The sequence below is a fragment of the Bos javanicus genome, chromosome 2 (assembly GCF_032452875.1).
Source record: "Bos javanicus breed banteng chromosome 2, ARS-OSU_banteng_1.0, whole genome shotgun sequence".
In the NCBI taxonomy this organism is placed as follows: Eukaryota; Metazoa; Chordata; class Mammalia; order Artiodactyla; family Bovidae; genus Bos; species Bos javanicus.
In genome coordinates, this window is record NC_083869.1 from 57,009,502 (window position 1) to 57,035,618 (window position 26,117).

Sequence of the window (26,117 nt, forward strand, 5' to 3'; positions counted from 1 at the left end):
AGAGGCAGCCATCTGTATGTGCATCTCCTTCCCCCACCAGACTGTAACCTCCATAAGGAAATAGATTGCATGGGTTTTAGCTCTGACTCTCTTAGCATTGGTCTCTAGGAACAATAAAAATCACGCTGTAATCATTTGCTAAACAAAATAGCCTATAAAATATTATTTGCTACTTGTTTTAAAATGTGTGTTATACATATAAAATTACATTGACCTACAAAAAGGTAGTGAAGTCTCACTAATGGTTTTGTGCCTTTTTCTTCTTCTTCATTTTTCCTGACATCAAAGGGCAAAGGAACCAAGAAAATTTTGCTAGCTGAGATGTTTAAAGAAGGAAATAGCCGGTGACAAGTATTCCTTTCTCATTGCACAAAAATCAGATCTTCAAGTAACGTTTCCTTGAGAAAAGATTTTCAGGAAGGATACTCTATACTGGATGATTTGTATAGCCAGCAGGGTCATGTGATTATTGGGAGCAGAAAATTGCTTTGTGAAGTGGCCCAGTGATTCTGTGAGAAGCAAAACTCTACCAGTTGTGACACGGAGAGAGGATGGAGGAAAATGCCCTGTCTGCCTGGAACTGGTGAGCATCCACACACTGACATGTTCTCAGACTTCCTCATCATCTTCTGCACACTGAATAACTCTGAACGAAGGACATTGCAAGTCTTTGAAGACACAAAGATGCCAGAGGACCAATGAAACACTTGCTTCAGCACCTTTAAATGGGAGTACCAACATCGCTCCAAGACTTTTCCATCAGTTCACCCATCTTGTAATATGGACTGGGAGAAGAGTTTCTGAACCTCCTAGGCATTCCTCAGCATTCATAAATAAAAAAGGATCTATATTAAACACCTCTGACAGTGGTTTTGCAAGGCAGCTATGGAGAAGATGTCAGACATGGGAAATCAATCAAGTAAGGAGAAATGGTGGCAGAGTGACACTGATTCTTGCCACCGGGATCTATGAAAGTCTGTGAGTGAGAGATGATGAAACAGAACACAAAGTAGAAAAAGAGGGAGGAGGAAAGAAAGAGTAAAAGGGAAGAGGGTGGAAGAGGAAGAAAGAAAGGGCTAGAAAGATGAAAGAGTTTCTTCTGGCTGCTGTTATCAAAACTGGATGGATTAAACAACAGAAATTCATTGTCCCCCAGCTTTTGAGGCTAGAAGTCCAGAATCAAGATGTCAGAAGAGAAGGGGAGAATCTTTCTTTGTTTCTTCTAGTTTCTAGTGTTCATCAGCCATCCTTGGCATTCCTTGGCTTATCAATGTATCACTCCCTCCTCTGCCTCCCCAAATTCCATGGCTGTCTTCTCACCCTCTCTTCCACCTGTCTTCCCTCTGTGAATCTCTGTGTCCAGATTTCCCTTTTTGTATATGAACATTGGTCAGATTGGGTTAGGGATCCACCCGACTCTAGTGTGACTGTATCTTAACTTAATTACATATGCCACATCACTGTTTCCAAAGAAGATTACATTCTGAGGTATAGGGAGGTAGAATTTCAACATATCTATTGGGCAGACATAATTCTATACCATAGCCAAGAAGGTTCTGCAAATTAAAATTAATTTCAATATGTGACCAAGAAAGAATAAAATTTGTTATTGCAAACCAGAGAATCTTCTGAAAAAAAAAATTGTCTGCCATATCCAGTCTTTGGATATGCATATGCTTTCATTGGGCTTCCCCAATGGCTCAGCTGGTAAAGAACGCATCTGGCCAATGCAGGAGACACAAGGGATATGACTTCCATCCCTGGGTCAGCAAGATAGCCTGGAGAAGGAAATGGCACCCATTGCAATATTCTTGCCTGGAAAATCCGATGCACAGAGGAGCCTGGCGGGGCTGCAAAGAGTCAGACATGACTGAATGTGTGTGCGCGTGCGTGTGTGCGCGCGCACACACACACACACACACACACATATGCTGTCACTGCCTTCAGGAAGCCTGTTACTACCCATGGGATGAAGGTCTGTTATGGGTGAGTAACGCTAGCTGTATGAGGAAAGCTGAAGGGGCGTGATCTTTAATTTTTTATATACAACATGGTAATCTTGCATGTTAGACTTCATATATATATATATGAAAGGTGAGGGAGAATAGATGAATAGAGATTATGGATTGGGGACAATCTGTGAGCCATAAAATTCAAGAGACTCATTAGAGTAAAAGCTCCATTCATAATACAAACATTCTGGGGTTTGTTGGTGGTAATGGTGTTGTTATTTAGCATTGTATCCCCAGTTCCAACAGTCTGTCTCCAGCTCCAGGTGCAGTGATCTCTTAAGTTTCTCTTGTTTGAATGAATGTAAGAACTGATGGGAAGTGGTATGGGTCATGGGAAAAACAGTGGTTACTAAATCAGAGGTGCTGGTTTCCAACTTTAACTCTGTGACATATAAACTGGACAACAGCTATGCTACTTGTCATTCTGAGATGCTGTATACTCACATGTAATAGCTCATAATTATTAAAACTTTTATGAATATTAAATCACATCCCAAGAAATAGAAAGCACACTCTATCTGAATTGTGATGGTGTTCAGTAAAAGTAACCCTCTTTTATTTGGTTAGTGGCTACTTCAAAGGTACTGCCTTGAGTACAGGACAGCACATAGGTTCAGTGCTGTGAAGAAATATGTAAATAAAACGATACAGAATTCTTCATCTCAGTGAGTTTCACTACAGCTAGCCAGGCATGTGAGAGATAAGGTACCTTAAATGATTAGAATAAAAATTGTATACTGCAGTAGTGACCGTAAATAATTACCATAGAGTTTCAGAGAAATAAAACTTATGTAGGAAAAAGCCATTTGCTCATTTCCCCATCTCTGATACATACGTTTCTTTCACATCAAAGAATGTTTCTAAGTACTCTACTAACCAAACAACTTGATGTAACTTAGAGTCATTGTTATTTAAATTATTTTCCCCAGACATTTCTATTCTAGTCTGTCAGCATTAATTTTCGTCAGCTGCAGGAATCAGTGCTGTGTGATGTGGTTTATTTCAGGTATGTTGTTGACAAGGGACAAATGATCTTCAAGAAACCTGAAATACTGGGAGATGGTAGAGATATTGGGAAGACATATATGCCTATGTAGCCAGGAAGTTATCAACAATGCAGCTTCAGAAAGATCTCATGGCAAGGATGTACAGTGGAGCCTGACTTCAGGAAGGAGGGGAATCATGAGAAACCTGCTCCATGGGGGGTTCCCTCCCAGGAACTGATTCAGAATCAGAGCCTACGAGGGGGGCCTAAGGAGCAAAACAGATCGCTGATCCTTGTAGCGTTGAATGTTGACCCTGCTATGTTATGTGTCCGTATCGTAATTGGATACATATCTTCTATTTTTTTTTTCTCTCTTTCTCTTTTCTTTTCCCTTTGAAATTCAGCTTCTTTCTGCCCTTCCACCCTCTAATGAGTGATTCTTTCTGTATTGCATACTCTTTCTGAATATTTATAATTTCTGCTTCCTCTTGACTCCAGATTGTTTTGTTAGGTCCTAGACTTTCCAGCAGAACTTGCTGCTGTCTTATTTTCTTTTTCCAGTTTCTGTGAAGAGTTTCTAGAAGGGTCTGAGGGTTTGACAGTCACTGTGGTTGGCTCTTTTGGTCAAGCCTATTGTCACTGTCCAGAGGAACTTTACAGCTGCACATCACCATTTTATTGAGAAGTCACTAAGACGTTCAGTGAAAAGGTTGGTGAGCTGAACAAGAAAAGGTTGACATGGAAATAGTATTTCAAGACCTCTCAGTACTCACTTGGTCAAGTTATACACCTTTCATGGACCCTAGTTCCATGGGAATAGCATATCTGAAACAACAAATGAGATAATAGAGGTGAAAAGTTGCTGAAAACACTAAATCCCTTTATATACATTGGCTATTTCTACTATTATGATTGTACTATGAGTCAGAAACCATTGAACTAAAACACTTAAAAAATCAAGTCAGGGAGATGAAAATGACTGTCTCTGTTCTAGAAGGACATAATTTAATTTTTTTTAAATCTATAAATATTTTTCTGTACTCTTTACTGTGTGTAAAACTTGTTCATTACATATAAGTTAAATACAGTATCCTAACAGTAATGGTTTAGCAGTAACTGAGTTCTGATTGGGAATGGAGAAACAATAAATCAATAGTGAAATCAGTATTTTTTAATACACTCCCACAATCAGCTGTCACTTTCCTTGGGTCAGTAACTAAAGGGCCATTTGTAAAGCTGCCAAACCTTAGTCCCCCATGCAGCAATTTGAGCCTATTTTCTTTCATTTTATCCATCACAAAAAAGAACAACAGCTGGACACACCAATTTGCATAATAACCTCTCCTGCCTGGATATTGTTAGAAGGTCAGGTCTCCACTGTTACTGAAACATCTCAGGAAGAATGTCTCCCTTTTTCTTTTTTCTTTCCAAAGGAGTAAAAACTATCTTTTGACTAGAGCTGTATTTCCTTTAAACATCTGGGTGCCTAACTACATAAGAACCTTTTTCTAATTCTCTATCATTTTTGTAGACAGGCAACTTTAAAAGGAAAAAAAATGGAAAAACTCCCACTCCTGAATAAATTACCTGGCTTTTACATTTTTATACATTTTAAATAAAACTGGAATTGATGGAAGATGCTGACTCAAGATTTTAAGCAAAAAACCAATTAAACAAGCTTTCACTTTGGGTTCTGATCAAGTAAATAATATTGGACTAGATTTCTTATTTAGAAAAGCAAAACCAAAGAAAAACATATATGTATAACTGGAGAAAGTATATCAGGTAACAGTTATTAAACATCAGACAATAGGCAGACTAAGACTGTGATCTAACCCAAACGGGAAAATCATGAAATGAAAGCCATATTCTCGCTGTCTCTCTGCATGGGGACTCTTTCTTGACTACAGTGCAGATAGCTACAGTACAAGGAGATCATGGAGTTGAGGAAATCAGTGTTCAGGATGGCTGAAACGGCTGGACTGTGATAAGCAGGGCATTGGAGAGTAATGGACTGCATGCGGAAGTGTGCAGAACAGAAGGAGCCTCACAAATTCTTCACCAAGGGTAGAAGTACCCAGGCAAAGGGTGAGATTATGCAAGGCTTGCCCAAAATGGGCTGCTACAGGGCAGAAAACAAGAGAGACTAGAAACTAAGCAATGCTGGGAGATGATGGAACTCTGGTTTAGTTAGAGTGAAGAACTTTTCTTAACACCCTGAGCATGCAGGTAAGACAACAGAAAAAACATGCCTTGGTCATAATGACCATGTCCTAAAGGAAGACCTACTTTAGACTTACTCTAAGAAAGTCTCAGCAAAATCCACAGGGGAGACACAGTTTAGTATTTGAATCTTTCGTGTCCGACTCTTTGTGACCTCATGGACTATAACCCACCAGGCTCCTCCGTCCATGGGATTCTCCAGGCAAGAATACTGGAGTGGGTTGCCATTTCCTTCTCCAATAAGGTAGAGAATATTATTAATAGGAAACACCCTGGGCTTTCCACAGATCTCAAGATGAACAAAGCTAGAAATCATATTGGGCTTCCCTGGTGGCTCAGACAATAAAGAATCTGCCTGCAATGTGGGAGACCTGAGTTCTATCCCTGTGTTGGGAAGATCCCCTGGAGGAGGGCATAGCAGCCCATTCCAGTATTCTTGCCCAGAGAATCCCCACAGACAGAAGAGTCTGGTAGACTACAGTCCATGGGGTCGCGAACAGTCAGACGTGACTGAGCGACTAAGCGCAGCACTGAAATCATATTAATACATTTTGCATTCTCTGACTGTGATGGATCAAATTAGAATTCAATAACAAAATGCATGTAAAATCCCCTGATATTTGAGCATTAAATTATGCCGTGTATCAAAGAAGAAATTACAAGCATACAAAAAGGTTTGATATAAGATATTGAAAATACAACATAGTAAAAAAAAATTATGTTACATATACAATGAAGTCCTAGGAGGGGGAAAAAATGTTTTTACTTTTTATAAGCTAAAAATGAAAGACCAAACTATCAACTAAACATCAAACATTAGAGAACTTTGTCCATGCCAGCAGCTCACTTCATGAAATCATTAATAAAATGATTTGTACCCTTATCAACATAGGTACAAAAATCCTCAATAAAATTTTGGCACAGTGATGTAAAAAAGTATGATATATCATTAGCACAAGGAAGAGATGGTTCAAAGAAGGCAAAGTGCTATCAATATTCAAAAATGAATCAATTCCTCACATTAAAAAAATGAAGACAAATTTTGTGATCTACTCAGTGATTGCAAAAAGGGAATTTGACAGGACACAATCCCATCCATGACAAAAACTTGCAGAGGATTCTGAACTCTATGGAATTTCCTCCATCTGATAAAGCACACATATATGAAAAAGGTATTGCTTACATTATATTTAATAATTAGTATTGAATGCTCTCTCCCTAAGATTTGGAAGAAGTCAAAGATGCCTACTCTCTACCTCTTCTACTCAAAGTTTTGTTTTTTGTCACGGGTAACATGCATGCATGTGTGCTAGGTGGCTTCAGTCATGTCTGACTCTTTGCAACCCTATGGCCTGTGGCCGGCCAGGCTCCCTGTCTATGGGATTCACCACACCAGGCAAGAATACTGGAGTGGGCTGCCATGCCCTCCTCCAGGGGATCTTTCCAACTCAGGAGTTGAACTTGTGTCTCTTATTGAGTCTCCTGCATTGGGAGGTGGGTTCTTTATCACTAGCACCACCTGGGAAGCCCTATGGGTAACAGAATAAGGTAATAATAAGAAATAAACTATGTAATAATTAGATAAGAAGAAAAAAGACTTGCTATTAATGGATGGCATGATTGCTTATGTAGAAAATCCTAAGCAATCTACTAAAGAAACTACAATAATTGTTGAGTAAATTTAACTGTTTTCCCATACAAAGGCTTGGAAAAGAAATATTTTAGCCTAAATTTAAGAAAAATTGCTTAATGTATTCTGACCAAAAACTACAAAACATTTCTGAGAAAAAATGAAAGTGTTAACTAGTTTCATGAATTGGATTGATATTGTTAAATTTTTCTCTTCACATTGATCCATAGATTTGACACAATATGAGTTAAAAATCCTTGAAAGTATTTTTGTAGAAACTGAAATTGTTTTAAAAATGTATCTGGAAATTCAAACAAAGTATAGTAACCAAATCAATCTTGGGGGAAAAAAAGTATAAATGACTTATACTACCTAATTTCAAAAATTTTTTAAAAGCTTCACTTATCAAATCTCTATGGTACTTGAGTTAGAATAAGCACAAGTATCAGTAGAACAAAATAGAGAGTCCATGTATATATGTTTATTTTTCTTTTCAAAGACTGCAAGGTAATTAAATTACATGATGCTGGAAAAGGGATTTCTGAAAGAAAAGTAATGACTATCAACTTTTACCTCTTACTATAGAGAAAATTAATTTGAAATTGGTAATCAACCCAAATGTAGGTGCAAAAGCTATGAAACTTTCAGGAAAAAAAATAGGAAAAAACTGTATGGCCTTGCAATTAAAAACTTTCATATGGAAGTTCAGAATATCTTTATTAGAGAAAAAAAAAAAAAAAACGATACAACCCAAATGTCCACCAGAGTTGAATGAATGAACAGATTATTGTCTATTATTACTAATGGAATAATGCACAGCAATGCAAATAATGAAACAAAGTGCATGAATCTCAAAAACATGCTGAACAAAAGAAGTCATGCACAAGTGAACACATACATTATAATTCTATTTATGTGAATTTCAGGAACAGGTAAAAGTAATTCTAGGGTGATAGAAATAAGATCTGTGGGAAAAAAAAAAGAAATAAGATCTGCAATTTTCTGGGAATAAGTTTAGAAATCATTTGTCTGCAGAAGGATATGAGAATACTTTCTGAATGTTATTAATATCTTATATCTTAATTTTTACAGTGGTTACAGAAATATAAACATCTATTAAGACTCAGGAAACTGTTCATTTAAAATACATACATTTTATTATGTTTTATTATATGTGCATTTTACTATATTTATTATATGCAAATTATTCCGTAATAGAATAAACTTTTTAAATGATGTAAGAAAGATACTAACTTCTCCATCTTTAATGAGTTATTTAAAAATAATTTTTAAACAATTGAGTTGGTGATTTGTTTTCTTCTACTGAATGTATCTTCTATTTTATATTGGGAATTAGTGAGAAAATGTTAGAATAGAATGCTATACTACTTTATATATTACTTTCCAGGAATGTGTCTTTCCCATGGTGAGGTATACCTTTGTTTCAATATCTCGTCAACATTTAAATTAAGCTTGGAAGATTGTACAGTCTCTACCTATTTCAGTTCTTTTACCTTCCATTTTGGCCTTATAAACTGATTGACACTCCCTGAAGATTATATAGTCCTCACACTTATCCAGATTATTTGTAATGAAATGACATAGACCTATTTGTTCTTGGATCTGTGTGACACATTTTATTTCTAAAGTGAGTTTAATCTGTTTTGACCTTCGGTTTTCATTTTTAATATTTGATTCTGTTCCTTTCTCACTCTTGTTTGAAATACATCCTGTAGATTCACAGCTTTCTGGTGCATTATTAGGACATTGACTCCCAGATACAGACAGTGTGTGAGATTGTGTGGTCACTGAAAATTTGATGTGGATGCTGAGACTTATGTAGTCTCACACTCACCAAGATGGTATGAAAAGTTTTATTACTCACATAAGGGATCTTTCTGGAGTTGAGCAGAGCAGGCTTCTGAAGTAGGTCTGAAGTGGCTTAAAAGCACTGGGAGAGGGGAATAACTTGGATTTTGGGGTGGGAGGGGTAGGGTGGCTAAGGCTAAGGGTTCTGTCACAAGCAGGGGCTTGTATGGTTTGAATTTCCCACTGGCAGCCAAAGAAAGCATACCCAGGCTTTCTTAACACCTTACCTAGACATGAACCTAAACTGGACCACTGGAGGCTTCCCTGGTGGTCCAATGGTTAAGATGTCGCCTTCTAATATAAGGGGTGCGGGTTTGACCCCTGGTCAGGGAGCTAAGACTCACATGCCTCCCAGCCAAAGAACCAACACATAAAACAGAACCAATATTGTAACAAATTCAATAGACTAAAAAAAAATGGTCCACATAGATGTGGAGCTGAAGTCCAAGAGGGAGGGTTGTGGCTTGAGAACTGTCAGCAGTCAAATGTCAGAAATGGATTTCAACTCTTTATGAGAGTAAAGAAAAAAGGGAAAAGAATCAGAAATCAAGGAAATTGAAGAATACTACATTTAAAGTACCTTAAGTCAGATAGACTGGCCTTGAATTTTTTTTTAATAGGATTTTATTTTCTGAGTACAAATTTGTCTCATGACTAGACAAGGATGCATATGCCATTAATGAAATAGCATAGTTTCTGAAAAGTTATGGACAGAGTTGTGTAGATACTCAGAAGTACTTTCTTGTAAGCTCAAATAAATGAGCCATGTTCTATCCAGAAGTCTGGCTGGATAATTTCTATAGCCTTTTTCAGTATTCTTTGAGCCTTTGAGTGTAAGCATATTTACTTAGTTTCTTGACACGATTGGATTCTGTCAGGGAGAGGAACTTTGAATAGAAGTTACACAGACTATTTTTTCCCTGCAACAAATTCAATTTACTGATGCTCTAATGCCCTCCATTGATGCATGAGCTATTTTCTGTTTAGTGCACTAGCTATGACAGGAAACTTCAGGTGGTTGTTTGTTTTTGTTCAGAATCGGCTACTTATTATAATTGGCACTTCCAACTATACACAGGTGGGAGTTTTTCCATCTAAAAAGAGTCCCCAGCCATAAATTATTTGTTGGTCAGAGATCTAAGTTGTATTTGACATATGCAAACGTTAAAATAAAAATGACAAGTCCTCAGGTGGCAAACAATTCATGTGACTTGGAAGGAAAACAAAGCAAGTCAGAGCATTTGATGAATCATTCATCTTTCTTAAACTTAACTGTGGCTGGTCAAATATTCTGTTTCCATCTCCCTAGGGAGACTTTTGAGAAGTTCTCAGTTGTCAATATAAGTAATTAAATAAAAAGTTCAATATGGAGGGGGAGTTATATTGAAAAGGCCAGTATGCAAATTTTAAGAACTGGAGAGCTGGATGTTAAGTTTACGTTGAATAAGCATTTTTTTGCCTGGATTGTAAGTCATCGGGATGATAAACATTTACAATAATATAGGACTGTATTTGTACTATTTATGACCTGTGTCTTCAGGACTTAAACTGAATAACTTGGTTTCTCTTAATTTATTCATTAGTTATCTCAACAAATATTTGTTGAGAACTTAATATAAGCTAGTTATCATGTTAAATACTTGATACATAATTTCAGATGAAAGGTATTTCATGCTCTCAAAAAGAAGTTTCGAAAGAAATGGTGGAGATAGACAAGTAAATAATTGCAACATGGAAAAAATAAGTTCAGTAATTAGGAAGAAATATTAACTTAGTCTCCAGGGAAGTCTTACAGGAAAAGTAATTTGAAATTTGAGAGTCTTCAGTTTGGTAAAGTTGAGTGGGGAAATATCAGGTAAAGAAGACTGAATAAATTGAAGACAAAAGAGAGCATGGCACATAGGAAGAACCATTATAGAAAGTAAAAGAGACAGTCCTCCAAAGTAACCCTGAAGAAGTGTTCAGACAGCAGAGGATAAAGGCTTATGGAGTTATTATTGACTTTATCCTAAGAATGAGGGGGAGTCAATGAAAGGGTTTTAAGTAGGATTGTAATTTAATCAATTTATATTTTAGAATGCTCAGTTTTTACTTTAGAGGAGAATGAATTGGAGGAAGATGAAACTAGAAATAGAGAGAATTTGGAACCCAGTCATTCTTTTGTTAAGTCATTGTTTTTCTCAGATTTTCTGTTTTATAAGGTTTACAAAATCTACACTCTAAATTAAGCACTTCTACTGGAAAACAGATTGCATTGAAGGTAGGTGGTAAAACTCCACCACTAATTACTGTCGGCCAAATGGCCTGCAATCAATATAGAATGTTGCTTGAAAATACATCCAAATGGACAACCTTCTGGAGTCTTTATTAAATAAACTTATTGTTGGATGAATATAAGTGTGAATGGAAACAGGCTCTTTGAAAAAAAATTCCAAAATTTAGATATTTATTTTAAAGCAATGTTTAATATTTAATAATCTGAGTATATTTTATTCTTATTTTAAAACCAATAAAAGTATATTACAGCTTAGGATTTCATTTTATATAATGAGATACAAGCTTTGGTTTGGAGAACACTTTTCAGTTTGGGTCCAAATCTACTGTTTTTCTAGATATTTATTTATGTCAATGTTAAATAAGTACATAAGAGGTTATGTCCAAAATATCTTAAACACATAAACTTGAATATATGGAAAGTTTATAGTAGCATATATATGTATATATATATGTGTGTGTGTGTATATATATATATAAAATTATTTATTATTATTGGCAAGATAATCATAATCTAAATGTATTTATTCACATTTATGAGGGACATGAATACAGACACATAACATTGAAAGTGAAGCTAACCAACTCCATACCAGAGTACTTTATAGATCTTTATAATTGATGTGAAGTGTACTGGAACTTAACTTTTAATCATAGCTGCAAATCTCAGGATCAACTGAAGTATAAGTAAACTACTATAAATAAACTACTCTACATATACTTTCTAGAGAGATTTACTATTAACATTTTAAAAGAGATGAGTTTCTTCAGTGTTCGTTTTGTGAGAAGCAGAAAATCTGAAATGTCATATATTTAACCAAAATTGTTTTTGCAAAAAATAATATAATTTTCCAAAAGCTTATTCTGTCATTGATATACTGTGAAAATTCAAATATGCTTTTATTCCTGGGAACTGGAAACTCATGTCGTTTTTCAGTAAAGATACAATCGTGAAGCTGAAGCATTTGCTTCACAGAGAGGACAGACTGTTACAAATAAAGAGGAGCTTACTTTTACATAGGAAGTGGCTTAGATTTCTAATCCTATGGGAAAAAATGTGGAGCTAGAATACATGAAAGGCAGATTTTATCTTGTCCACAATAACACACTACAAACAAAATCTGCTAATTTAGAATTTGAGCCATATTGTGTGTTCTGATGCCATGATGTCTCAACCACGTTGCCTTCTAGATATAACCATTATTACATTCACCAATATTGAGTGACTACTATGTGCTACGGGTTGTTTTAGGGACTTGTATATCAGTAAACATCATGATCAAATATGTTAGCTTTTCCAGAAGTTATTTTATGGTAGTGTTAAATTCCAGACATGTTAGCTGGTAAGAAAGAGTTCTTTCCTCTTTTTGGTTACGTTTATACTATATATTTTAGTTTAAATTTTTATTAGGGAAAATTTCAAACTTATGAAAGTAGGGAGAACAGTAGAATGAAATCTTCTGTACCCACCATCAGTTCAGTTCAGTTCAGTCGCTCAGGCGTGTCCGACTCTTTGCGACCCCATGAATCGCAGCACGCCAGGCCTCCCTGTCCATCACCAACTCCCGGAGTTCACTCAGACTCACATCCATCGAGTCAGTGATGCCATCCAGCCATCTCATCCTCTGTCGTCCCCTTCTCCTCCTGCACCCAATCCCTCCCAGCATCAGAGTCTTTTCCAATGAGTCAACTCTTCGCATGAGGTGGCCAAAATACTGGAGTTTCAGCTTTAGCATCATTCCTTCCAAAGAAATCCCAGGGCTGATCTCCTTCAGAATGGACTGGTTGGATCTCCTTGCAGTCCAAGGGACTCTCTAGAGTCTTCTCCAACACCACAGTTCAAAAGCATCAATTCTTGGTCGCTCAGCCTTCTTCACAGTCCAACTCTCACATCCATACATGACCACAGGAAAAGCCATAGTCTTGACTAGACAAACCTTTGTTGGCAAAGTAATGTCTCTGCTTTTGAATATGCTATCTAGGTTGGTCATAACTTTCCTTCCAAGGAGTAAGCGTCTTTTATTTTCATGGCTGCAGTCACCATCTGCAGTGATTTTGGAGACCCCAAAAATAAAGTCTGACACTGTTTCCACTGTTTCCCCATCTATTTCCCATAAAGTGACGGGACCGGATGCCATGATATTTGTTTTCTGAATGTTGAGCTTTAAGCCAACTTTTTCACTCTCCACTTTCACTTTCATCAAGAGGCTTTTGAGTTCCTCTTCACTTTCTGCCGTAAGGGTGGTATCATCTACCCACCATACAGTTCAACAATTATCAATATATGATCAAATTTACTTACTCAACCCTCTCGTTGTATTCTCATCCCTCACTGACTTACTATGTTTGTAACTGAGCATCATAAACATGCAGATAACTAAATATACATAATATCAATACATTTTCACAAATTGAACACATTTGTGGAACCAGTACCCAGAAATAGAACATTACCAGTCCTCCGAAGAGCCCCTGTTCCCTCTCAAATATGCTATTTGTCTAAAAACATAAATGGATTTTGCTTATAATTGTACTTTTCACAGTTTATATAAAGTATATGTTTATGTATCACATAGCCCGTACTCTGTCAGGATTCCGTTTTTTAGTGTTATGCTGCATGTATCAATGAAGTAGGTGATGGCACCCCACTCCAGTACTCTTGCCTAGAAAAATCCATGGACGGAGGAGCCTGGTGGGCTGCCATCTATGGGGTTGCACAGAGTCGGACACAACTGAAGTGACTTAGCAGCAGCAGCAGCAGCATGTATCATGTGTGTATACCATAATTTTTCTTGTGCTTTCTACATTTGAGGATGTGAATTATTTGAATAGTTTAGTTTAAGGCTATTAAGAACAGTGCTTCCATTAACATTATACCTGTAAAGAAAGAAAGAAAGTGAAGTCACTCAGTCGTGTCTGACTCTTTGCGGCCCTGTGGACTGTAGCCACATACCTGTAAATATGTATATATGTGTGTGTGTGTGTGTGTGTGTGTGTATAAATACACATCTATATACGTATACGGAGAAGGCAATGGCACCCCACTCCAGTACTCTTGCCTGGAAAATCCCATAGACGGAGGAGCCTGGTAGGCTGCAGTCCATGGGGTCGCTAAGAGTCAGACACAACTGAGCGACTTCACTTTCACTTTTCACTTTCATGCATTGGAGAAGGAAATGGCAACCCACTCCAGTGTTCTTGCCTGGAGAATCCGAGGGACGGTGGATCCTGGTGGGCTGCCGTTTATGGGGTCTCACAGAGTTGGACAGGACTGAAGTGACATAGCAGCATATATGTATACATATGTATATGTGTATAAATAAATGTTTAAAGTTATTTACAAAATATTCTGTCACCTGAAGAGTGTTCTTCCCTTTTGCTCCATGTCTTCTTCAAGACTTGCATGTTTGTTTCAAATTAGCTACTTTCGTGAGAGAATAATGTATCTCATTAATTTGCATTCTGTAGCAATGAATGGATTATCTCTTTCCTTCTCTTCTTCCCTTCTGTCTCTCCCTCCCTCTCCCACTCCCACTCCAAGTTCTAGTTCTTTTTCATTATCATTGCTGTTATCGTCATTTGGATATGCTCTTTTGTAGATTTTTTTCTTTTGTCCAGCTTTCTTTTTCTTTTCCTAATGCTGTGTAGTTCTTTAAATAAGCTACATGCACTCTAATTATTTGTATCCATGGTTGACTTTCAAGTCTCTTAAAATTGCCCTGATTAATAATATTTTTAAATTTCAAAAATAAAACTAATATAGGTTAGGGTTTGTTTGATTGGCACTTTTAATTTTTAAGAAATATCTAATTGCATCAATATTACAAATATCCTCCTCTGTGTTTCCAAAAATAGTATTGTTTATCTTACACATTGAGATTTTTAAAAAATTCTTTATTGGGGTATAGTCAATTTACAATGTTGTACAAGTTTCAGGTATACAGCAAAATGAATCAGTTATACATAAGTCATTAAAGTGTATTGATTAGAGTTCCCTGTGCTATGCAGTAGGTCCTTACTAGTCATCTACTTATATATGAGAAAGTGAAAATGTTAGTTGATAAACTGTATTTGACTCTTCTCAATCCCATGGACTGTGTAGCCCACCAGAATCCTCTGCCCATGGAATGCTCTAGCCAAGAGTACTGGAGTGGGTTGCCAGTCCCTTCTCCAGGGAATCTTTCTAATCAAGGGACTGAACCCGGGTCTCCAGCATTGCAGGCAGATAGATTTTTTACCATCTGAACCATCAGGGAAGCATTTTATATACAGTAGTGTATAAATGTCAACTCCAGTCTCCCAGTTTATCTCCCTAACCCCAGGTAACCATGTTTGTTTTCTATATATGTGCCTCTATTTCTCCTTTATAGATAAGTTTATTTGTATTCTTTTTTCTTTTTTTAGGTTCTACATGTAAGAAATATCATATGACATTTGTCTTTTTCTGACTTATTTCATTCAGTATGACAATCTCTAGGCCCATCCATGTTGTTGCAAATGGCATTATTCATTCTTTTTTGTGAGTAATATTCCATTGTATATATGTACCATATCTTCTTTATCCATTCCTCTGTCAATACACATTTAGGTTGCTTGCCTGTCCTAGCTATTGCAAATAGTGCTGCAGTAAACATTAGGGTGCATGTATCCTTTCAACTGATGGTTTTCTTTTTTTTTTTTCAACTGATGGTTTTCTTTAGGCGTGTGTCTGGGAGTGGGACTGCTGGATCATATGATAGCCCTATTTTTAGATTTTTAAGGAAACTTCATACCATAATTTTCTTGCAGGACTGCTATGAGATGAAGGGTCATATACTATCAGAAATCGAAGTAATCAAATACCTTCAGGCTAAGAAACTTGTTTAAATCTGACACTTGGATATTTGCTATTATTTTTCCTTGGGTCTAATGAGTAATTACTATCCAAGGTTATTTACTTCGGTAATGTCCTTTTTCTTTACTGAAAAATAGAGAATTTACTGAGCTTAGGAGGCTAAAATAAAAATATGCTGAGTTGCTTTAAGACCTTCTTAGGTGGGGAAGTGTTTACCAAACATCTATTTGAAGTAAGCCAATGATCCTCTGAATTGCAGCAAAAGAATTTGCTTGAGATCTGTTTCATAGAAATAATTTGTAAGTCTACATACTGGCTGTTGAGATGTCTTTCGTCAAAATTTTGACAAGTAAAATGATTCTGATTTTTACTATTTCTTTGGTTAAAATTATTCTGATTTGAACGAAATGAAAATGTTTTTGTATAATTGGAAAAATGCTCAAATTATAATTACAAGGTACCCAAAGGTATACTCTTCAATATTCATTGTAATAGAACCCTCGTTACTCAGCAAATGAGTCACTTGACACTTTTTTGACTCTTGTGAATAAGGCACAAAATTTAAAAATTAATTAAAATGTAGTTGATATACTGTTAACAAGGCCTATATTATAAATATTTACTACTTCTAACACTTATCTTTTACATCAGAATATATTTTAAAATATTTGTTAAAAATATTTCTTAAATGCCAACTCAGGCATCTGGTTGAATTAGAAATCAAGTAGAGTTGCATGGCACATATATACCCCATGCAATTTGAAACATTAAAATATTTTTGAAAAGTCTGAGGAGATGAAAAACCGCACTAATATTGACAAAGCAAATAATCCACTTCAGAAATTTGGAGGTATTTCTTCTCACTAAAAGACCTATAGAACTAAAATGGAGATTATAGTAAGCTACTGCAATGGTTAATTTTATGTATCAATTTGACTAGGCCACGGGGTCCCAGATGTTTTTCAAACATTATTCTGGGTATTTCTGTGAGGGTGTTTTTGGAAGAGATTAACATTTAAATCAATAGACTGAGTAAAACAGATGGCTCTCTCTAACGTGGTTGCTCCTCAGGCCATCCCTTGAAGGCCTTCTTAAGACAAACCACTGAACCTCCCCCAAATAAGAGAGAGTTCTTGTCTGATGGCCTTCAAATGGGACAATGAGTTTTTCCTGCGTTTTTACTCAGACTGAAATATGCTCCTTCCTGAGTCTTGAGTATACCAGCCTTCAGACTAGAACCACACCATCAGTTCTGCTTTCAGACTTCTGGGATCAGACTGGAAGTAAACCATTGGTTCTACAGGTTACTGAATGGCCCTGAAGATCTTGGGAGGTAACTGCCTCCATAATGATGTGAATCACTTCCTTTAATATAAGTTATGAATTATGTAGTAAAAGTAACAAATAAATATATATGTACAAGTATACCTCATTTGGGGCTTCCTTGGTAGCTTGGCTGATAAAAAATCTTCCTGCAGTGCAGGAAACCCCAGTTTTATTCCTAGGTTGGGAAGATCCTCTGGAGGTGGGCATGGCAACCCACTCCAGTATTCTAGCCTGGAGAATCCTCATGGATAGAGGAGCCTGGCAGGCTATAGTCCATGGGATTGCAAAGAGACTGACATGAGTGAGCAACTAAACACTGCACATAACTCATTTTATAGTGCTTTGCTTCACTGCATTTTGCTGACATTGAATTTTTTGCAAATTGAGTTTCTGACAACGTTGCACCAAGCAAGATTGTTGGGGCTGTTTTTCCAACAACTTTTGATCACTTTGTGTCTCTGTGTCACATTTTGGTAATTCCCACAGAATTTCAAAGTTTGTCATTATCATTATATTTCTTGTGATCTGTAATCAGTGATTTTTAATGTTACTATTGCAAAAAAATATGACTCACTGAAGGCTAGGATTAGGATTAGCATTTTTTAGTAGTAAAGTATTTTTAATTAAAGTATGTAGATTTTTTAGACATAATGTTATTACATACTTAACAGACTATATTATATGGTAAACATTTTTATATGCACTGGGAAACCAAATAAATTTGTATAACTTGATTTATTCCAGTAATCTTGAACCACTCCTCAAAATCTCCAAGGTATGCTTACACAAACATAAAGAAAATAAATATATATATTAATAGATTATTTTATATATTTAATAAATACATATGTATTTTACATACATTTTTATATATAGATGGGCTCAAAATTCTCCAAGCCAGGCTTCAGCAATATGTGAACTGTGAAATTCCAGATGTTCAAGCTGGTTTTAGAAAAGGCAGAGGAACCAGAGATCAAATTGCCAACATCTACTGGATCATCAAAAAGCAAGAGAGTTCCAGAAAAACATCTATTTCTGCTTTATTGACTATGCCAAAGCCTTTGACTGTGTGGATCACAATAAAATGTGGAAAATTCTGAAAGATATGGGAATACCAGACCATCTGACCTGCCTCTTGAGAAACCTGTATGCAGGTCAGGAAGCAACAGTTAGAACTGGACATGGAACAACAGACTGGTTCCAAATAGGAAAAGGAGTACGTCAAGGCTGTATTTTGTCACCGTGCTTATTTAACTCATATGCAGAGTACATCATGAGAAACGCTGGACTGGATGAAGCACAAGCTGGAATCAAGATTGCTGGGAGAAAATCCAATAACCTCAGATATGCAGATGACACCACCATTATGGCAGACAGTGAAGAAAAACTAAAGAGCCTCTTGATGAAAGTGAAAGAGGAGAGTGAAAAAGTTGGCTTAAAGCTCAACATTCAGAAAACGAAGATCATGGCATCTGGTCCCATCACTTCATGGCAAATAGATGGAGAAACAGTGGAAACAATTGCAGACTTTATTTTCTTGGGCTCCAAAATCACTTCAGATGGTAATTGCAGCCATGAAATTAAAAGATGCTTACTCCTTGAAAGGAAAGTTATGACCAACCCAGACAGCATATTAAAAAGCAGAGACAGTACTTTGCCAACAAAGGTACGTCTAGTCAAGGCTGTGGTTTTTCCTGTGGTCATGTATGGATGTGAGAGTTGGACTATAAAGAAAGCTGAGCACTGAAGAATTGATGCTTTTGAACTGTGATGTTGGAGAAGACTCTTGAGAGTCCCTTGGACTGAAAGGAGATCCAACTAGTCCATCCTAGAGGAGATCAGTCCTAGGTGTTCAGTGGAAGGACTAATATTGAAGCTGAAACTCCAATACTTTGGCCACTTGATGAGAAGAGCTGACTCATTTGAAAAGACCCTGATGTTGGGAAAGATTGAGGGCAGGAGGAGAAGGGGACGACAGAGGTTGAGATGGTTGGATGGCATCACTGACTCAATGGACATGAGTTTGGGTAAACTCTGGGAGTTGGTGATGGACAGAGAGGCCTGGTGTGCTGCGGTTCATGGGATTGCAAAGAGTCAGACACGACTGAGCAACTGAACTGAACTGACTGGGCTTCCCCGGTGACGAGTATAAAGAATCTGCCTGCAATGCAGGAGACCTGAGTTCAGTCCCTGGGTTTGGAAGATTCCCTGGAGAAAGGATTGGCTACCCACTTTATATGCTTGCTTAGAGAATTCCATGGACAGAGAAGCCTGGTGGGCTAGTTGATGGGGTCTCAAAGAGTCAGACATGACTAAGAGAGTACCACTTCTATACAAATAGGATATATAACTGTGTGTGAGTATATAAACAGATTTATATACTGTTTGTTTAAATTCTGGAGAATCTTTACTAGTACAGCTGTCTATAGTTAAAACTGAATTGTGGTGAGGTGAAAAAGACTTGAGGTTTAAGAAAGTTTAAAGAGTCATAATCTGCACCAATCTTGACCTTCTTCCATTTATGAAACAGTGGCCTTAAGACAGGCAAAGTTATTTACCATCATCACCTTTTCAAATAGTATTTTACTTTTTACGTTCATTATCAAGCTATAATTTCTAAGCTTGTGACACACATGGCAATATAAAGCTCACTAAATCTGTTACTTTGAGAAATAGTTAATATGACTATTAAAGAAATTTTGAAAAAACAATTACAGACCTTCCCACAAAGAATGCCCTAGGACAGATGGCTTTACATGTAAATTCTACCAAACAGTTAAGAGACAAAAACCACAAGTCTTATACAAATTTGTTCAAAGAATGGCAAAAAAAGTTTAAATATGCTTTGTATTAGTTATGCTGCATAAAATATCCCCAGACATAGTAGCTTAGAGAAGCACATAAATCATGTTAGAGTTTCTATAATTCAGGAATCTAGGTAGGTCTTCACTAGATTCTCTGGCTCAAAGTCTTTGCCAAGGCTGCAATCAAGGTGGAGTTGCTATTAACTAAGAGAGTAAACTGCAAGAAGAATAAGTAGATAAAATTAGGACACAAACTTGGACATTTTAACACTGAGATTCTTACTGAACATCCAGAGAAAGATACAAAGCAGCCAGTTGGATATATGGGTCTGAACTTCAGGAAAGGGGTCTAAGCTGTCTATGTGAAGGCATAAGGTCAAAAGAAATCACTGGAAATGAGAGTGGACTGAAAATGTGCCGGGAATGATCATTGGGGACCACTCCATATGAATAAGTCAGGAAGGTAAGGAAGAACACGACTAGAGATTGCACAGGGCAGCCAGAAAGCTAGAGGGAAAACAGCAGACAGGGGCCTGGAAACCTGGGGAGGAACTGATCAACTATACCAAAAGACAGGAAACAAGATCCTCCTGCCAATGATTGTTATGAATATATTTTGTATCAACTCCATATTTAACGGAAACAGCACTTTAAGAAGTAGCAAAAAACGACAAGAGTCTAAAACCATCAAGGAACTGGAGTAAGTAGTTCATAATTTCCCTACCCTTCTACTATCAAAAATACCTACCAGGCTCAGGAAAATCTATGAGATCTTTAGGAAAAAGGTAGTCCAGCTCTGCATTAGAATGCCCCCAGCTCATTTTATAGTATTTGTATAAGTCTGATTCAAAACAAGACAAGAGCAATACAAGTAACCACAATTATGCAGCAGTTTCATGTATAAATACAAATGCAATAAACCTAAATAAAATAGTGAAAAATCTAATTTAGCAATGTATTAAAAATTCAAAACATTTATCTCAGACTGCAAGGATGATTTCATTTTGAAAATCTATTAAAGCAATACATCACGTCATCAAGTTAAAGTATAAAGACAAATATATGAGAGAAAATAAGCTTTTAAAAAATTCAAAATCCATCAGTGAAATAAAATGTAATAAACATAGTGCTAGAATGTAATTTCTTGAATTGATAATAGATATCTAATTAAACTGGTGAAAGATATTGTACTTGATGCTGTATTGTTAGACAGATTTCTTCAAAGTCAGGGGCCAGAAATGTCTTCATTCCTCAGTTCAGTTCAGTTGCTCAGTCATGTCTGATTCTTTGCAACCTCAGGGTCTGCAGCATGCCAGGCTTCTGCCTCAGTTCTATTTAGTTCAGTTGCTCAGTCATGTCCAACTTTTTGTGACCCCATGGACTGCAGCATTCCAGGCCTCCCTGTCCATCACCAACTCCCAGAGTTTACTCAAACCCATGTCTATTGAGTCAGTGATATCATCCAACTATCTCATCCTCTGTTGTCCCCTTTTCCTCCCGCCTTCAATCTTTCCCAGCATCAGGGTCTTTTCAAATGAGTCAGTTCTTCCCATCAGGTGGCCAATGGAGTTTGAAGTTTCAACTTCAACATCAGTCCTTCCAATGAATGTTCAGGACTGATTTCCTTCAGGCTGGACTGGTTGGATCTACTTGCAGTCCAAGGGACTCTCAAGAGTCTTCTTCAACACCACAGTTCAAAATCATAAATTCTTTGGTGCTCAGCTTTCTTTATAGTCCAACTCTCACATCCATACATGACTATTGGGAAAAACGTAGCTTTGACTAGATGGACCTTTGTTGGAAAAGTACTGTCTCTGCTTTTTAATATGCTGTCTGGGTTGGTCATAACTTTCCTTTCAAGGAGTAAGTGTCTTTTAATTTCATGGCTGCAATCACCACCTGCAGTGATTTTGGAGCCCCCAAAAATAAAGTCTGCCACTGTTTCCCCATGTATCTGTCATGAAGTGATGGGACCAGATGCCATGATCTTAGTTTTCTGAATGTTGAGCTTTAAGCTTTAAGCTCAACGTTCCTCTTTCACTTTCATCAAGAGGCTCTTTAGTTCTTCTTCACTTTCTGCCATAATGGTGGTATCGTCTGCATATCAGAAGTTACTGATATTTCTCCCAGCAGACTTGATTCCAGCTTGTGCTTCATCCAGCCCTGCGTTTCTTATGATGTACTCTGGATATAAGTTAAATAAGCAGGGTGCTAATATACAGCCTTGATGTACTCCTTTTCCTATTTGGAACCAGTCTGTTGTTCCATGTCTAGTTCTAACTGTTGCTTCCTGACCTGTACACATATTTCTCAAGAGGCATGTCAGTTGATCTGGTATTCCCATCTCTTTCAGAATTTTCCACATTTTATTGTGATCCACACAGTCAAAGGCCTTTGCATAGTCCCTAGTCATCATTTTAATGGAGAGTTGAGCAAGTCATGTGAAATAAGAAAAATAATATATATTTATATACACATACACCAACACCAGAGATTAAAATAGAGGAATCCAAATTGACATTATTCATAAGTAATAAAATTGTGCATTACATCAAAGAGATCCTATAAACTAACAGACTATAGCAGAGAATTAGAAATAGATCTCAATATTCATTGAAGAATAAAGAATAAGAATATCAAGTCAATGAAGGAAAATACAAAAAAAATACTGATTTTCTTGATAGTACTTCAAGATTTAATTAAAGTAAAAGTAATTGAAAACACTATGATATAGTGTATCATTGGATAAACAGACCAAAGAAATGCCATAAGGAAACTTTATGTATTTGGGAACCAATTAATTAAATACAAACCATATCACACTAGAGGAGACTTATGGACCACTTAAAAATAGTATCATGACAGTATGGATGCTCATATGGAAAAAAATAGATCTCTACCTCATTCTGTACACAATAATCAAATTTTACACATTCCTACACAAATATAGCAAAATATCATTATTAACAGCATATATTAAAAGTGCAAAAGTTAGTCTCTCAGTCATGTCTGACTCTTTGCAACCCCATGGACTGTAGCCTGCCAGCTCCTCTGTCCATGAGAAGGATTTATTAAATAAGCCCCAATAAACACAAATTATAAATATGTACAGATATGTACAAATGTGATTAGATTAAACTTTTAAAACTGTTTACAGGAAAAAGTATTGTGAACACAGTAGAAACAGAAGTGACAGACTTAGCAAGATATTTACACACAAGCAAGAAAATATACAAAGAACCCCTAAAACTTGAGATGGACAAGTGACACAATTGTAAAGTGGAGCGAGGTTTTAACCAATTCATTTACATACGAAGAATCCCAAAGGTGTGCATGCATGCTCAATCACTGAGTTGTGTCTGACTCTTTGCAACCTCATGGGCTCCTCTGCCCGTGAGATTTTTCCAGTAAGAATACTGGGATCATCCAAAAGGCAAATATGCATATTAAATGATCATTACCGGCATTCTTTATCTCTGCATGTAGAGTGGATAATATTTAGAGTAATATTTAAAAATCAGACTGAAAGGAATCAGGGCTTCAGGGATGTTTCACTAACATTCAATGGAAAATTCCCTCAGTGTTCAACCTGAGGGAAATTATTTGACCTTCTGAGGTCTTATTTACTTTTCATGTAACATTTGGGGAATAAAATACATTCCGTCTTTCACAGGGCTTATACAGCTAAAAAAAAAAAAAAAGTATGTGGGAATATCTTTGGAACTGTAAAAACCATGTAAGATATCATTATGCCAAAGTTCACAAATAAAAGGGTATATAACAAACGCTCTAACACTGCTGTATTATTTGCTTTAGGAAGTTTAGAGAGCGATTTGCCTGCTGCAAGTCTAGTGCCAGTCAGAAGTAGACTAAGAATGACTTCCTGCTTCCTAAAGAGAATAGTGCTCTTCAGAGGGCAGTCCCGGACGACAACAGGGGCGGCAGGTGGTGGTGACCGCGGCTCTCTGCTCCCCTCAGGCTGCACATCCGGACCTGCCCGCCTAGCTCCAGATAAATTGTGAGCACTGTACGCAGAAGGAATGTAGTGTAAAAACAAAAACCGATGACCAAATAGAATGTATCAATCGATGTACCAAGTCTAGCCCAGGAGAATGGAGAGAAGGGAGAATTCCACAAATTGGCTGATGCCAAGATATTTGCCTGACCTGGGACAGCTGCGTGTCTGCGGAGGAAGGAGTCCAGGTTTCCCAGCAGAACGCCAAGGACTTCTTCTGAGTTCTGAACCTTAACGAGAAACGGGATACCTCAAAGCACAAGGTGCTGGTAGTGTCGATGTGTCCCCAGTCTATGCCTTGTTTTCCTGCTAAATTCAGCCTCAGTGTGACTGATGCATCCAGAAGACTCTGGTTTCCTCAAAAGTCTCGGAGTTCATTATGTCTTAGATACAACGATCGCTGCAGGTTTCAGCATCCTGGAGAGTCAAAAGAGTTTGTGCATCGATTCCGCAAGCACAATGAAGAAGAGCCCTCATTACCCATGCTGACCTCTGCCTGAGGATCCCGGTTGGGTCCGATAGGCTGAGCAGATGCTGTGACACCCCATCACCCCCCACCTCTGCACTGTCATGTCTTCCTAGCAGATCATGGGATCCCTGGTGAAGTACTATGTTGCCAGACCACAGAATCTGTCCCCTGACAAGGTTTTCCATGTTATCGTGGCTCCATGCTATGACAAGAAGCTGGAGGCCCTTCAGGAAGACATCCTCATGTCTCTCGGGTTTCCCGGGGCGCTGACTGACTTCGTGCTGACCTCAGGTAAAATAGCTCAGATGATGGAACAGAGTTACCTCTCGATGAGACATGCTGCCCTGCGCACTCTGGAGATGTGAAAGAGGAGGAGCTGAGGCACCACGATGGAGCCAGCTCTGACAGATACCTGGCACTTATCTTCAGACATGCAGGCAAGGAGCTGTTCACTGAGGACGTGGGGGAGGTCTCCTACCATGCTCTGAGGAACAAAGACTTCCAGGAGGTCACCCTCGAGAAGAGCGGAGAGGTCTTCTTGCACTTTGCTGCAGCTTATGGCTTTTGAAACATCCAGAACGGGGTCCTAAAATGGAAGGGCAAGTTCCCTTATCACTTTGTGGAGGTTCTTGTTTGTGTTGGGGTATGCCTCAATGGCAGAGGCCAAGCTCAGACCGAGGATGGGCACATAGAAAAGGCCCTGCTGCAGAAGATGAAAGGCCTCTACACTGACATCTCCGTGCAGCTCCTGGAGGCCAGAACACAGGTGCAGGAATTATACAGGGAGTAGCTGGAAGGCACCACTCTCTCCGTGTCCAGGAAGCCCTGCACACCTCTTACTAGGGCTCAGGGCAACCCGCTGACAGCCGAGACATCAAGTGATGAAGTTAAGAAGACTGGGAGACAGGCCTGTCAGCTGCCTGAGGATGGAGGAGCTGACCTGTGTGGGAATCAGAGACACTTGAAGAAAACAGCTCAACTTTCCTTTTATTGTTTTGATTTTTCAGAATCCTCTGCTCCCCCTATTTGTCAGCAGCCCCTTCCCTCAGTTCAATGTGGTACTCTCTTCATCATGTGTATAATTGAAATATTTTAACAGGAGAGAAGGGTTGCCCCAATTCGAGTTCCCTATAAGACTGAAAAATTTCAAAGAACAAGAATGGAGACAGACTACTGTCTTTTAGGCTTAAAAAAAAAAAAAAAATCCAAAAAATGTCCTGTGAACAGTTAAGACCCCAGAAGTTCTGATTCACATGCCTCAGAGAGATTTGATGTAGAAATGACAGGAAGCAGGCAGGCTATGGGGCTTGTGGGCCATGGTTTGCCCTGTTGGCTCTTATTTTTACCCATGTTTTTTATTTCTGAGAATGGTTTGGCCAGAATGTAAATAAATTGCATCCTTTTGGAATCAGAGGGCTCATATGAATCTGAATTTTCAGCTTCTCTAGAGAAAAAGTTCTGGCAACAGTGGGCCATGTTTCTTACTGCCACAGTGGCCAGAGTGCAGTGGCAGCGCCTCCTGGGACCAGATACTCTAACTTATGCCCCAAACTCAGGCTTGCACATTCAGTCTTTAAGTGAACTCACCTCGAGGCAGAGGGAGGCCTGCAAAGGGTGACAGTTTTTACACATGGAAGGATGGGAGAGGCAGCTGACCTGCTCAGGTCGAGCTATGT

The 26,117-nt window shown here is 37.8% G+C and overlaps 1 pseudogene; it reads left to right on the forward strand.

The window, feature by feature from the left end:
- The window catches only part of LOC133256093 (nuclear prelamin A recognition factor-like), a 157,135-nt pseudogene extending 131,851 nt beyond the window's left edge, over positions 1-25,284 (forward strand).
- The last annotated feature ends 833 nt before the right edge of the window (positions 25,285-26,117 follow it).